The following is a 13237-nucleotide window of genomic DNA, read 5'->3' on the forward strand; positions in this document are numbered from 1 at the left end:
TACTTCCCTTAATAGGAGCAAAAAAATATGAAAACCAATAGTTATCATTACGTGAGTGTCTACTACAGAGAAGGCAAGGGCAACCTACTGCCACATCCCTGTCTACACCGTGACAGACGTCACTAATTCATCCTGACTGTACCCATCACCTCCAGGCCAGGATGAGAGCCAAGGACCATTACTGATCGATTGAAGCTGGCACAGATGGTGAATCTTTTTGTCATCACTGGTCCCCTAAGTACCAAGTGCTTAATAAATCTCTCATTCAGCTCTCACAGCAAACCCATGAGATAAAGATTAACTTTTATTTCCCAGATGAAGAGCAGAGAAGGGTCAGCAGGGACCCTGGCCGGTGTGGCTCAGTCGGCTGACCATCATCCATGCACTGAAAAGTCACTGGTTTGTTCCCGATTCCCGGGCAGGATGCATACCTAGGCTGTGGGCTTGATCCCCAGTAGGAGGCATGCAGGAGGCAGCCAATCAATACTTCTCTCTCACATTGATGTGTCTCTCTTGCTCTCTCTCTAAAATCAATAAGAACATAGTTTAAAAAAAGAAGGGTCAGCAAGGTTAAGGAACTTGACCAAGTTCACACAGGCAATAAGAGTTGGGCTGAGAATTCAGACCCTAGTAGGTCTCTCTCCAAAGTCCACACACGCTCTGGCCACTTTGCCACACTGCCTGCCTCCCCTGGGCATCTGTACCATTATGTTATGGGCATTTGTTGAGGCTTTGTTGACTTTCAGTCTCCAAAATACCCATGTCATTTGGGGTCCCCAGAGGAAATAGGTGCTACCCAGCAAAAGAGCAAGAGAGGAGCCCGTCCAAAAGGGACTATTGACCAAGGGTGGCCAGTGTTTAGGGGAACCAAAAGGAATGATGAAGAAAGACCCTGTGGGACAGGGAAGGAGATGACTGGAAGCTAGAGAGAGCCATAGCTGCAAAGACAAGAAACTAGGGGGACAAGCTCCCCAACACACCCCCCACCCTCCGTCTCCTCCACAGTTTTTCCTGCTAGAGAAGCCCAGCCTCAAGCCAGAGGCATGGGCGTTCAGCCGGCGCCGCCCACACAGGTCAGCCCCCTGGACTGCGGAGCTGAGGGCACCGACCAGAAGCATCCTTCCATCAGCTCCGGAGGAGCAAACTGAGAAGGCCATCCAGAGGGCGCCTGTCCCGTCTGGGGCTGGCGTGAGAGTTCCCCTTCCTGAGGAGTATTTATGTACCAACATGTAAGTTTCTGTCTGAATCCAAAGGCCTGAGGGTGAGGAAAACTGATGGTGTTAAGTTCCAGCCCAAGGGCAGGAGAAGACCTATGTCCCTGCTCGGCAGTCAGGCAGAGAGAGAAAATCCCCCCTTCCTCTGCCTTTTTGTCCTACTCAGGCCTTCAACTGATGAGATGAGGCCCAGCCACCCTGGGGAGGGCATTCTGCTTACTCAGCCCACAGATTCAAATGTGACTCTTAACCTAGAAACACCCTCACAGACATACCCAGACGAATGTTTGATCAAATATCTGGGCATCTTGTGACCCTGTCAAGTTGACACATAAAATTAACCATCATCACACCATGGATGGCAGGGGTGTGGTGACAGCAAAGGCATCCTAAGCGGATTGCCTGTGGTGTGACCTTGGCAATGATGCTGACTGCCTAGCATCCCTTGGATCCTGCTCATCTTCTAAGCTTTGTCTCCAGACATCCTGCTGATGCTATGAGCATCCTCAAATCCTTCCAACAAATCTTTTCTCTACTTAAGAGTGTCAGAGTCCATTCTGCTGTTTGAAATAAGAATCCTGACTGGCACAGCCACGCAGGACACACTGATGATGCATACAGTGGCGGGTGGGCCCCTGACAGGTGCACCAGCAATGCTTCAGGGAGGCTGCATCTAAGCTGCCTGTCAGGGAGGTCATCAGAGCCTCTCAGTTCCGCTTCTGAGTGCCGGGTTTATGCCATCCATGAAATTAGGCAAGCTTGCTCTGAGGTCATTTGTGTTTTCAGCTGAGCTGCCACTGGGACACCCCAGGGGAGTGAATGCAACTGTGTGTACCCCACTCCCAGACAAGGTTTGCTATTGGAGGTTGAAAAAGGACAGACAGAAAAGACCCTGCGACAACCCAGGTGTGGCTGCCCTGAAAGTCCACAGTCATGCAGCAGACATCCCTCCTGGAGGAATCCTCTGGAGAAGGGGCCCCTGCCCACCCCCTGGGGAGACACCCCGCCCCCCTCAGCTGCCTCCTTCTGCCAGAAACCTCCGGCTGACATGTGTTTATCCTGCCCGAGCTGCCTCACGGAGTAACCAGCTGCGTTACCACCTCCATCCCCACCCCAACACCCAGGATTCAGGATTCGGATGTTTCTCTGGATGTTCAATATTTGCTCAGGGAATTAGAAGAACAGCAAGGTGGAAACCACTAAGGTGACAGGCTAGTGCCTGAGGTAACTGGGCTACACCAGCCGGGGGGGCAGGAGGGCCAGGGGGCAGAGGGGCCTGTAGTGTCTCAGCCCCAGGGTCAGCCTGAGGACAGGCAGGAAGGAACCAAGTGGTGTGCAGCTGGCCCCTCCCTACCCACACCAGCCTGGGCTCCAGCTCACCAGCCTGCTCACGAGCAGCACCAGGGTCCCACCCTCCTGGGGAACTGATGCACCGAAACCAGAGCTCATGCTTCACTGGTCTGCAGTGAGAGCCACTCCCCTCAGGAGGCCCAGGGCTTGTGGGGGATATAGCGGGGTAAGCGCCTTGGTCAGACACTGCAGGGAGGCACCGGCATGTTACAGGGGTGTCTTGAAGCAGCTCCTCTCCCCGAGACCCCCACCCTCCTCCTCTTCATCCAGCACCTGTGGCTGAACTCCCAAATATCTGCCCTCATAGCAGAGCTGGACACAGATCCTGGGAGGTGATCTGGGGACACTGGGACACTTCCACCCTGCCCTGTCGCTGGCCCAGACGCACTGGCTGCCTCTGCTTTAGGCGTCACTGTTCCATCAGCAGCCCCCAAGTTCTGGGGGAATGGCCCCTTCCCAGGCCAACTGGGTGTGCGCCCTCCCTCAGGACGGATCTCCCAGCCCCCACAGACTCTTGCGCCAAGTGCAGCTTGGTGGTGTATGCTGATGAGAGGAAACAAAGCCCCAGCCCACAGTGGAGAACAGGAATGGGGGCCATTGCCCCATGCTTTAGGGACCTCCTCACCAGGCCTGAGCCCTTCTGTGTCCAGGCCACATGGTGGCCCCACCAGGCACAGCCAGCCTGCCCTTGTCTGAGGCGGCTGAGCAAAGCAGCCCCCCTGGGAACTCAGCTCCTGCTCAGACAGCCATCCCTGGCTCCACACTGCCCAGGACAAGGGGGTCTGCGCATTGGGGAACTGCTCTGCCCCAGGCTCCAGGCTCCGGGCGGGCGTCAGGAGAAAGGGGTTGGGCGGGGGGGGGGGGGGGGGGGGCGCTGGGGCTGGAGGACCAAGTGCAGGAGAGGCAGCCTTTCATCTCAGCTTTGCAAAGCAGCCCCCGCCCCAGCCCGAAGCTGGCTGGCATTGCACCATAAACCTCCAGGATGCTGCAGCTGTGACTGGATTATTTATAGCTCCAGTCTTCATTTCTAACACGGAAACATCACACAAAGGGAAAGGTAATGAAATCTCACCTCTCCTGCCTGTCCCTCACTCCGCTGCAGAGCTTTCCAGAAGCCCTAGTGGCGGAAGAGAGGGAGACAGAGCCCCGCTGCCCTCCACCCTGCTGCCTCCCCCTGGCTCCCTCGCCCTGTCAGTCACTCACGCATTCCCCTCACACACAGTCCTTCACATTTCCTTCTCTCTCACATCCATGTCCTCACGGATGCAGACGCCTCGGTTCCCGCTCCGCCCCCTCGGCCCTGCCTGCGCCCTTGCTGTCCCCAGACACGCTCCACACATCTCGCCCTTCTTCTCCCGCCACCGCTGTCTCCCCACGTGACTCAGTCCCTTCCTCGTGTGTTTGCTTTTTTGCTTTGTCAATGAAGATGCTGGCACATTAATTACCAGGCCTGTCCTCTGAGAGGCACGTCAGCATCTTGTCAATAGTGGGTAGAGGTGTCAGGTTATGCTCAGCCTTTAAAACTCCCGTGGTCATTGTCTCCCCGGGGGGGCCTGTTCTGTGGCATGTAGCCGTGAGGACACGCGTTCCCGGGCTTGCCATACACGGACACACAGAAAACAGGCCGCAGGACACACCTCTCAGTCTGCAAGAGGGAGCATCTAAGGATGTGCTCTGCAAACTGGAGGCCAGGCTGGGTGGGGTATTCACAGCGCCGAGCACGAGAGCCTCCTGCACCTGACTCCTGTGTTCCTGGCTCGGTGGTGTTATGCAGAAGCAGCCTTGCGTTCCACTATCCCACAGGTACAAATCAGACACCCTGAGCCCTGTGCAGGCTTCTGTGCAGAGCCACGGCCTAGCCCCCTCCCGGCCTGGTCCCCAGCCCCTCTGGCCCAGGCCCACAAAGAATAATCAGAAATCAGTACTTCCCGCAGCCGCCCAGCCTGACATGGACCACGACTCACTTCCAGCCAGACAGTCACAGTGATTGGGGACTCTGTGTGTGCTGGGATGCAGAGAAGTCACAGATTATGATAGTTTACCCTGGGCTGGAGGCCGAGGAGGGGGCCTGGGGACAGACACCCTGCAACCCACCATCATATCACAGTAGCATTTCTTGAAAGTCTCTCCCCTTTTTAAACTTAAAGATTTATCTGGCTTTTGGTGCTATTCACTATAACATATCTGCCATCATGGCAGTATAAAAATGTCTTAAATTTCCTATAATCAGTTTTTTTTTTCTGAAATTTTTACTTAATACTGACCTTCCTGAACTAAGAAACCCTCCAGCTTATCCTGGAGACTCTGAGGGCACAAACGCCCCAGTGAAAGACCTAGGAGACCAGTCTGTGGGGAAAGGATATGGGGTATGAATCCACGTGAGGATAAGAACAAGGACTCTTGGGTTTACATCCTGGCTCTGCCAATTATTAGCTGTGTGACCTTAGCTAAACCACTTAACCTCTCTGTGCTTCAGAACCTTGGCCTGTAAAATGGGCATAATAATAGCACCTGTCACATAGGGATTTTATAAGGATTAAAGGCAATCCTGGGTACAAAGTGCTTGGAACAGTGGCTGGCACCATATAGATGTTTACAACTATTTTTCTACAGAAGAATAATACAAAGCCACCAAATCAGCCGCAGGGACTGAAATTGGAGATGATTCCTGCCTCCCTCCTAGGACTTGCATCTGTCCCCAGGGCCTGTGCCCCACCTCCAGCTGCATCCTCTGATCATGCATTCTGTCCCCAAGGCAGTCGGTCAACAAACGGTATCCTCTGTTCCCGGCGTTGTTGCTGAACTGAGCGCCCAGTGTCTCAAAAGACCTTCTAGAGGGGGAGGCAGAAACACGCAAATGGCATTTTGCCCATATTCCAAGGTGAAGACCCAAAGATGAGTAAATGTCATTCCCTCCTTCAAAGAGTTACTGCCTAGCTGCGGGGAGCAAGAGAGGCAGGCAGACGGAAGAGGGGAGCGCAGTGCAGCGCGGTTCTGATGCTATTGTCCAGCGGCCTGGAACACTCTTGCCTCATGTATATATATCAAATCTCTTTTCTCGTGTCACCTCACCTGCAGGGCCTTCTAGAACTACCTGTATGTATAAAATAATAACACTCTCTCCATCTCGTCAATCCTGACCTACTTTATCCATCTTCTTAGCACTCACCACCACCCGACATATTTTGATATGTGTATCTGTTGGTGGTCTGCCCCACCAGCATGTCTGCTTCCGGAGGGCAGTGCCTTAGTTTTGCTTCCTCCAGAATCCCCTGTGCTTGTAGTAACAAGTGGCAGGTAGTAGATGGCTCATCGGTGTCTGTTAAATAAAGAAACTGTGGACAAATCACTCTCCAGTGTTTTGACTTGCCCTTTGGTGAAATAGGTGACGAAACCTCACTCCCATTTGCCCCATGGGGAAACTCTAACTTGAAAAGAAATCAGACATGCTTTTGACTCATCCATAGATAAATGCACATAAATTCAGCTGAGACCAAACCCATGCATGGCTCTGCATTCTCTGCTATTTAAGCAACGAGGAGTGGATGTGCTCAGAAGCAGACCAGGTATGCCCACTCCACAGGCTCTGCCCTGAAGTTGGTCCATCCAGTCCTGCAAATGGTGAACATTGGCTCTGCCATGCTCAAGTACAAGTAAAACCTGGGACTTTCTCCTCCCTGCTCAGTGAACTCCCATTCAATTGTCAAAGCCCAAGCCAAATTGCCCAAGCTAAAGCAGTTGCTCTCCATTACCAAGTTTTGGGTTTCTAGAACTTTTCCCCACTAGACTGAGCACATCAATAACAAGGACTTTGGCTTATGTATTACCACATTCTGAATGCTGAAGAAATAATCAATGACCAGATGACCAAATAAAGCAAGGACAATCCATGTTTTCTGCCTCCGAGAGTCTGACTGCAACTCTCATTCCTCCCCCATAACCCAGCTGTCAGTTTGGCTGAGGCAGGACGTTCCTGTTTGGCAGGGACAGTTCCAGATTTTGATAACCTGCCTCAACCAGATGGGTATCTATTCCAAGTTATCATTTGTTTATACTCTGCAGGGGGTGGGGTGAGGGAAATGATTACATAATCCAGCAGAGACTGTGTCATTCTGCAGCGGCCGCCTCCTAAAGCCATGGGCCTCTGGGCCAAGGTTCCTTGTATCTTCCCCCAGCCTCCAATCCCCACAGCCACCAGGCTGATTAGAAACCAGAATCCCCGACAGGTGTGGCCCAGCAGCTTTCCAGACAGGTCAGGAGCCCCTCCTCTTTAGCGGGGGAATCAGCTGGGAAGGGAATGTCACAGCTCCTGTGGACAAATAGGCCCTGGGGCCCTGCACTCTGGAAGGGCAAAAGGGTGAATTCCACCGAGGTCATGTGAGCAGCTGCTCCTCCCTCGGCAGGTCTGCCAGCTTCTTGATACTCCCCAGGGCACAGGTAAAGCAAATACCCAACCCATCTGCAGCCTCTCTTGGAGCTCAGAAGTCTCAGGGCTCTGGAACAAAATTCACTTTTACCAGCAGCCTCTCTCTGCCTTCAGCTTGTCACCCCACAACTGCCTTTACTAACCCTGAAACCAGCTCTTTCCTTTAGGAAGATAATAGCATCAGTGTGTCATAACTGACAACTATAGATGACTTCACAGTTTACAATAATCTATTATCCCATTTGATCGCCTTTATAATGCTGAGCAGAGCCGCTAAGGACAGGACATTGTGGACATCACTCACTCGCAGGGTCGCCAGGAGTCGGAGCCGACTCAATGTCGGTAACACACAGTGCTGGGAAGGAGGCACTATTGCTTCTGCTTGACAGACAGAAAAAAATCAAAGCTCAGAGTGACCCCTCTGAGATCACTAGTACAGAAGAAATTTAACCCCTTTCCGCCTGATCCCAGAGCCTGAATGAACTCTTTCCAAATACCCCATCTTTGATTTCACAGCCTTTAATGGAGGAGCATTTGCTAATGAAGGAAACCTATAACCTTAATCCCCCACCACAATGGGAACAAAGCTAAACCCCCAAAAGAGCTAGAGAGTGAAAGACACCATATCAAACTCCGCTCTCAGCCTCTAACCTCCGTCCCTCCAAGCCTACAACCAGAGCTGGGTACTGAGGCCGTGGGGCTGCAGGAGGGAGGGAGGCAGGTTCCAGCCCCAACTCAGCTACCTGAGGACCTTGAGCTGGTGCCTTCTGCTGCCCCAGCTCCGGGCTCCTCTCTAGGATGGAGGCACTCACAGCACTCTGCGGGCTGTTCTAGGGCTCGAAGTCGTGTGGAGGAAATGCCTTGCACTTGGGAAGTGTCTGAATCAATCCACTCCCTCCTTTCCTTCTCTCCCCTGGAATGTGAAATTTCCTGTAGAAAACATCTCGTCTCCAGCTTTGGCTTATTATCAGGAGGAATGCATGGCTTCATATGCTCTGTGCTGGGCTCCCAGTGAAGGTCTGTCCCTCGGAGGGGTGAACGCTGCATGGGCACTGGGGGAGGGGAGACAAAGAGCTAAGCAGAGAGTGGGCAGGGGTGGGTGGGCAGAGATGTGGAGGTGCCTTCTGATTCTCAGGGAGCACTCAGAGAAGGAGCAGACGGGAGGTGGGGGGTGGCCCTCATGTCTCACTCAGGGAAAAGGGAGGAGGAGGCAAGGCCAAGGAGGCTCCATTCCACCTGCTGCTAGCTGGCCAGTGGCCTTGTGAAAATGGCCTGCTCTTCCCTTTCTAGGCCCGTTTCTCTGCAAGATGAAGCCCTCTGAAAGGCCCCTCCCACCTGGAATTCACTAGCATGCTCCAAACCAGCCTTGCTCTGGGCAAGTTCCTGGTACGTACTCAGCAGGCCCGACCTTCCTGCTCATCCACGGCCTCCTGCGGCCTTCTCAGCCTGCTGCCACTGCACCCCTACCCTCTCCTTCCCAGACATGCTGGGTTTCTTTTTGACCAGAGTTTGCAAGCAAGACCTGGAAAAGCCATTCTGCAGAAGTTCCAGCATTTGCTCCCTCCCTCCCCCGCAGTCGGAGGTGAGTCCTGTGGGGCAGGGCGATCTGCCCACAGGTGTGGAGTGAAGGGACTAGTTCACCTGGGTCTTCCTCAATGGGCTAGAGGACTGGAATGGGGCCGGGCTTCGCAGGTGGGGAGATAGCGTGCACTGTGGCAGGGGAAGAAGTGGAACCTTCTGGGCTTCCTTCTATCACCTCCCCAGCAGGGGCTGCCAGCCCAGGGCTTCCGTCTCCCCTGGGGAGTCTCTGGGCAGAGTGGCCAGAGCCCTGTATTGCAGGCCAGGCCTTTGTCCTGCTCTGGCTCCGGGGAGGGGCAGGCAAGGCCAGGTTACCCAACAGGCAGATTAAACATTTGTTTAGGGCACTGTTGGTAAAAGGGCATCAACAAAGTGTTTGGGTTTTTTTTCTTTAAGGTCTGGTTCTTAGTATTGCAAAAATAGCGAAGTAGTCATCCTGGGAAAAATCAGAACTTGGTGGGACTTCCTCACACTGATTTTAAGGAGCAGGATGGCTTTTATTTTGAATTTTATGTGGGTGGGGGAGGCACACCTTAGCCTCTCACCTCTCAGGGCTGCTATCAGCTCAGGGTAAATCAAAGATCAAAAGGGGGTGGGGCCAAGCAGGTGTGGATGGGGAGGAAGCCTGTGACCTCAGCCCATAGCTCTGCCCCCTGGAGGGGGAGGCCTCTGAGCAGAAGGGGACACGGCACTGTTACAGAGGGAAAGCTGGTGCAGACCAGTTACCCCAGAAGTGTGAGGCCTGCGTTAGAGAATATGGACTCCTCCGGGGAAACTGAGGTGTGAAGAGCGGCGAGGAGCCAGGGGCAGGATCACGCAGGGGCCTTGGAACAAAGCCCAGCGCCTGAAATTCCCACCCCTGGACCAGACCTGGAACTTGTTCTCCCTCTGCTCACTCTGGACATGGCAAGGCTGTTGGCTAGAAGTGGCCAGAGGTGTGGCCACTTTGAAGGAGGAGCTGGCAGCCCATTTCCTGGAAGATGGTTCCAAGGATGGCACTGGGCCCTCTGAGTCCCTTGGCGGGCACAGCAGGGACTTGTGCCTGTTCCCCTGTAGTCTCCTAGAGCAGGAGCAACTGCCTTTCTGGCTCAACCAAGCACCCAACAGCGAACACTTGCTAAGCACCTACTAGAAACCAGGCACTATCTGTGCATTACCTCGTTTAACCCTCACAGCACCTGTGCTGTGGCCACTGGCTCCCATTCTACAGATGGGGAAACGGGCGCAGAGACGCCCAGTACCTGCTGAAGGGCACACCGTGAGCCCACAGCCAAGGTTAGGATACAAACCTTGTCTGACTCTGTCCAGCATGCCTGATTCAGTACCACAGGTCTCACCCCTGCTCCAGCCTCTGCAGGGACAGAGATGCAGCTGCCTCCCTCCCTCTCCCTGGCTCCACCATGCACCTCTCAGCTCCTATCCGGGTGCGCCCTCCCATTATGTACAAGGAGACAAACAAGCTTTCCAGGCCCCAGAATAAGGACAGGCTACGTAATTAGTAGCAAGGCCCAAAGCAAAATGAAAACGTGGGTCCCTTGTTCAAAAGTATTAAGAATTTTGCCCTGGCTGGTTTGGCTCGGCGGTTGGAGCTTCAGCCTGCAGACCAGAGAGTCCTGGGTTCGGTTCCCACTAAGGGCATGTACCTCCGTTGCAGTTTGTCCCCGGCCCCGGTTGGGGTTGTGTGGGTGGCGACCACTCCATGTGTCTCTCTTTCGTCGATGTTTCTCTCTCTCTCCCCCACTCTATCTGAAGATAAATGCAAAAAAAAAAAAAAGTATTAAGAATTTCAAGATGGCAACAGCAAAGCATTAAACCATCGAAAATGGGGCCCGGTGTGACTGCATGGGTCACATCCATGATGCCAGTCCTGCCCAGAACCCACATCATCCCCAAACAAACTCCTTCCTCACCTGGGAAATTACATAGCCAAGTCAGGTGGGTTGAAGTTCAAGGGCCTCAAGAGTAGAAGCCTTGCCCTGGCCAGTTTGGCTCAGCGGTTAGAGCGCTGGCCCGCGGTCCAGAGAGACTCGGGTTCGGTTCCCACTAAGGGCACATACCTCGGTTGCAGTTTGTCCCCGGCCCTGGTTGGGGTCATGTGGGTGGCAACTACTCAATGTGTCTCTCTCGCGTTGATGTTTCTCTCTCTCTCTTCCTCTTTCTCTCCCTCCTGCTCTGTATGAAGACAAATGCAAGAATGTCCTCAGGCGAGGATAAAAAAAAAAGAGTATAAGCCTTGGGGAGCAAATGCTGCCCTGGCCCACCTGTCCTCAGGTGCTCAGGACAGGTCACTTTCGTCTTCCAGGTCACATGGGCATGTAACGAGGGATCTGCCCATCTATTGCCCATAGCATGCTTCTTAGCTGGGCCCCGAGGACATCTAATGGTATAGGTTATAGAGCAGAGCCCCCTTGCCTTTGTGACTAACTAATCCTAGCACCTCCTCCTTCACCTATTCCTTAATCTTTGCTGGAAATACCCTCTTTCCTCATTGGATCAACATTTAGTGAGCATCTAGGTCCTCTGCTAAGGATCCAAGGATGGCACCAATAACTTCACTCCAGAGCAGTGCCTGCCCCTAACCCATCACTGTTTGCAGAAGTGGAAGAGGTAGCTTCTGTGCAATGTCACCTGGGTGTCAGACCTTGTGCTGAGCATGCCTGTTCACACGCATGACCTCATTCAATTCTCCCCACAGCCTGGCCCATGGGCATCATGCCCCTTTTGGCCTGGGAGGGGGCTGAGTCTCTGAGAACATGTTGGAGGTCCCAAAGCAACTAACTAGAGAGAAGAGACTGGGATCTGGGCCCAAGGGTTTCTTCAGTTCTAGCCCAAACTGCTTCTAAACTGCCTGTAAGGAGCCCTGTGTGTCCCAGGAGAGCCCGCAAATAGATCAATGCTGTACAAAGGGCCCTCTATCAGCCTCATTCTGGCTTTCCCCCTCAGCCCCAGTGGAAGAGGCTCTCAATTCTGTCCCAGGTGAGTCCCTCCGCCTGTGTTCTATGTACCAAGCCCTACTCTGAGTGCTGTATGGGCATTTACACATTTAACCCACCCAGGAGCACCACGAAGTAGGTATAATTCTCATGCCCCATCTTCCTGGTGGAGAAACTAAGAGACAGAGGAGTGAAACAAATAAATGGAGGAACTGGGATTCAAACCCAGGCCCCATGGCCCCAGAGTCCATGCTCTTCACTATACACGGCTGGAAGCACCCTTCTTGGGTTCAAGTTCTGGCCCGCCAGCAGCACCACATATTAGCTGGGTAACCTTTGGCAAGCTACTCTTTCTTTCTTTCTTTCTTTCTTTCTTTCTTTCTTTCTTTCTTTCTTTCTTTCTTTCTTTCTTTTTAAAATATGATTGTATTGAATTTTTAGAGAGAGAGGAAGGGAGTGAGATAAAAACATCGATGTAAGAGAGAAAAATCGATCAGCTGTCTCCTGCACACCCCCCACCGGGGATCAGGCCTGCAACCAGGGCCTGGGCCCTGACCAGGGATCTAACCGGGACCTCTCAGTCCATGGGACGATGCTCAGTCCACTGAGCCACACCAGCTGGGCAAGCTACTCTTTCTATATCAGGGTCCTTCATTTGTAAAATGCAGATAATAGCACCTACTTTGTAGGGTCGGTGTTGGACTCAATGGATTAGCATATGTAGAGCATCCAGAACAGTGCCTGGTACATGGCGGCCATTGGTAATGACTGCTCATCCCCTACTGTCTCTCCTGAATGTTGCCTCCCATCTTCAAGGCTGTCACTCATCAGTTGCTTGTCCCCCTTCTGGTATATCCCACCTCCCATTCTGGATTACCCCTTTCCCTATAAACATGCATGAGTCTCTCTCAACGAGCCTCAGAGAAACTGCCCCACTGCCCCCTGGCTGCCAGGCTCTCTTCTTCCCTGCAGATACAAGACCCAGGGACAGGCTGGGCCTTCTGCTGTTCCCACATTTTCCGGCTGTCCCTTCACACCACCCTGCATTCGAGCTTCTGCCCCCCACCATTCTGCACCTATCGCTCTGGCCAGAGTCTCCAGGGACCATCCTGCTGCCAAACTGAAGGAACACCTTTCAGGCCTTATCTCTATCTTGTGGCATCTCCTTTGGCAGACAGGACACTACTTCCTGTGATTGTCCTCCCATCTCTCTGGCTACTCATTCTCCCTGCCCCAGGCTCCTCCCCCCTCCAGCCCTGGAAGGGGAGCCCCTCCCAGCATTCCGTGTTTTCTCCTTCTGCCCACTTTCCGTCGGGGATCTCATCCAAATTCATACCTCCCCTGCCACCCACAAGATGACAATACCTCTCAGCTCCTGCTCAGACCTGTTTGCAGAGCCCAGATTGGCATGTCCACCTGCTTACCTGGCGTCTCCCCTCCCCCGTCCCTCCACCCCATCCCCATCCCCCACTGGCCCACAGCACCTCAGGCTGGTGGTCTCACCGCCTCCCCTCAACCTGTTCCAGTGCTGCTCTCCCTGGGCCCCGAAGCCGAGGGCTACCCTGCTCCTCCTGCTCTGCCTCTCCCTCGGGCATCTGGGCAGCAGGGCCTGCCAGCTCTCCTCCTAGCAGCCCTCAGACCCTCCAGGAAATGCAACCCCTCCCTGAACTGGATTTCATCACCTTCCGCCTGGATTACTACAATTGCCATCTCGCTGGTTTCCCAACCTTGGTCCT

The sequence above is a fragment of the Molossus molossus genome, unplaced genomic scaffold (genome assembly GCF_014108415.1).
Source record: "Molossus molossus isolate mMolMol1 unplaced genomic scaffold, mMolMol1.p scaffold_m16_p_1, whole genome shotgun sequence".
Taxonomy (NCBI): Eukaryota; Metazoa; Chordata; class Mammalia; order Chiroptera; family Molossidae; genus Molossus; species Molossus molossus.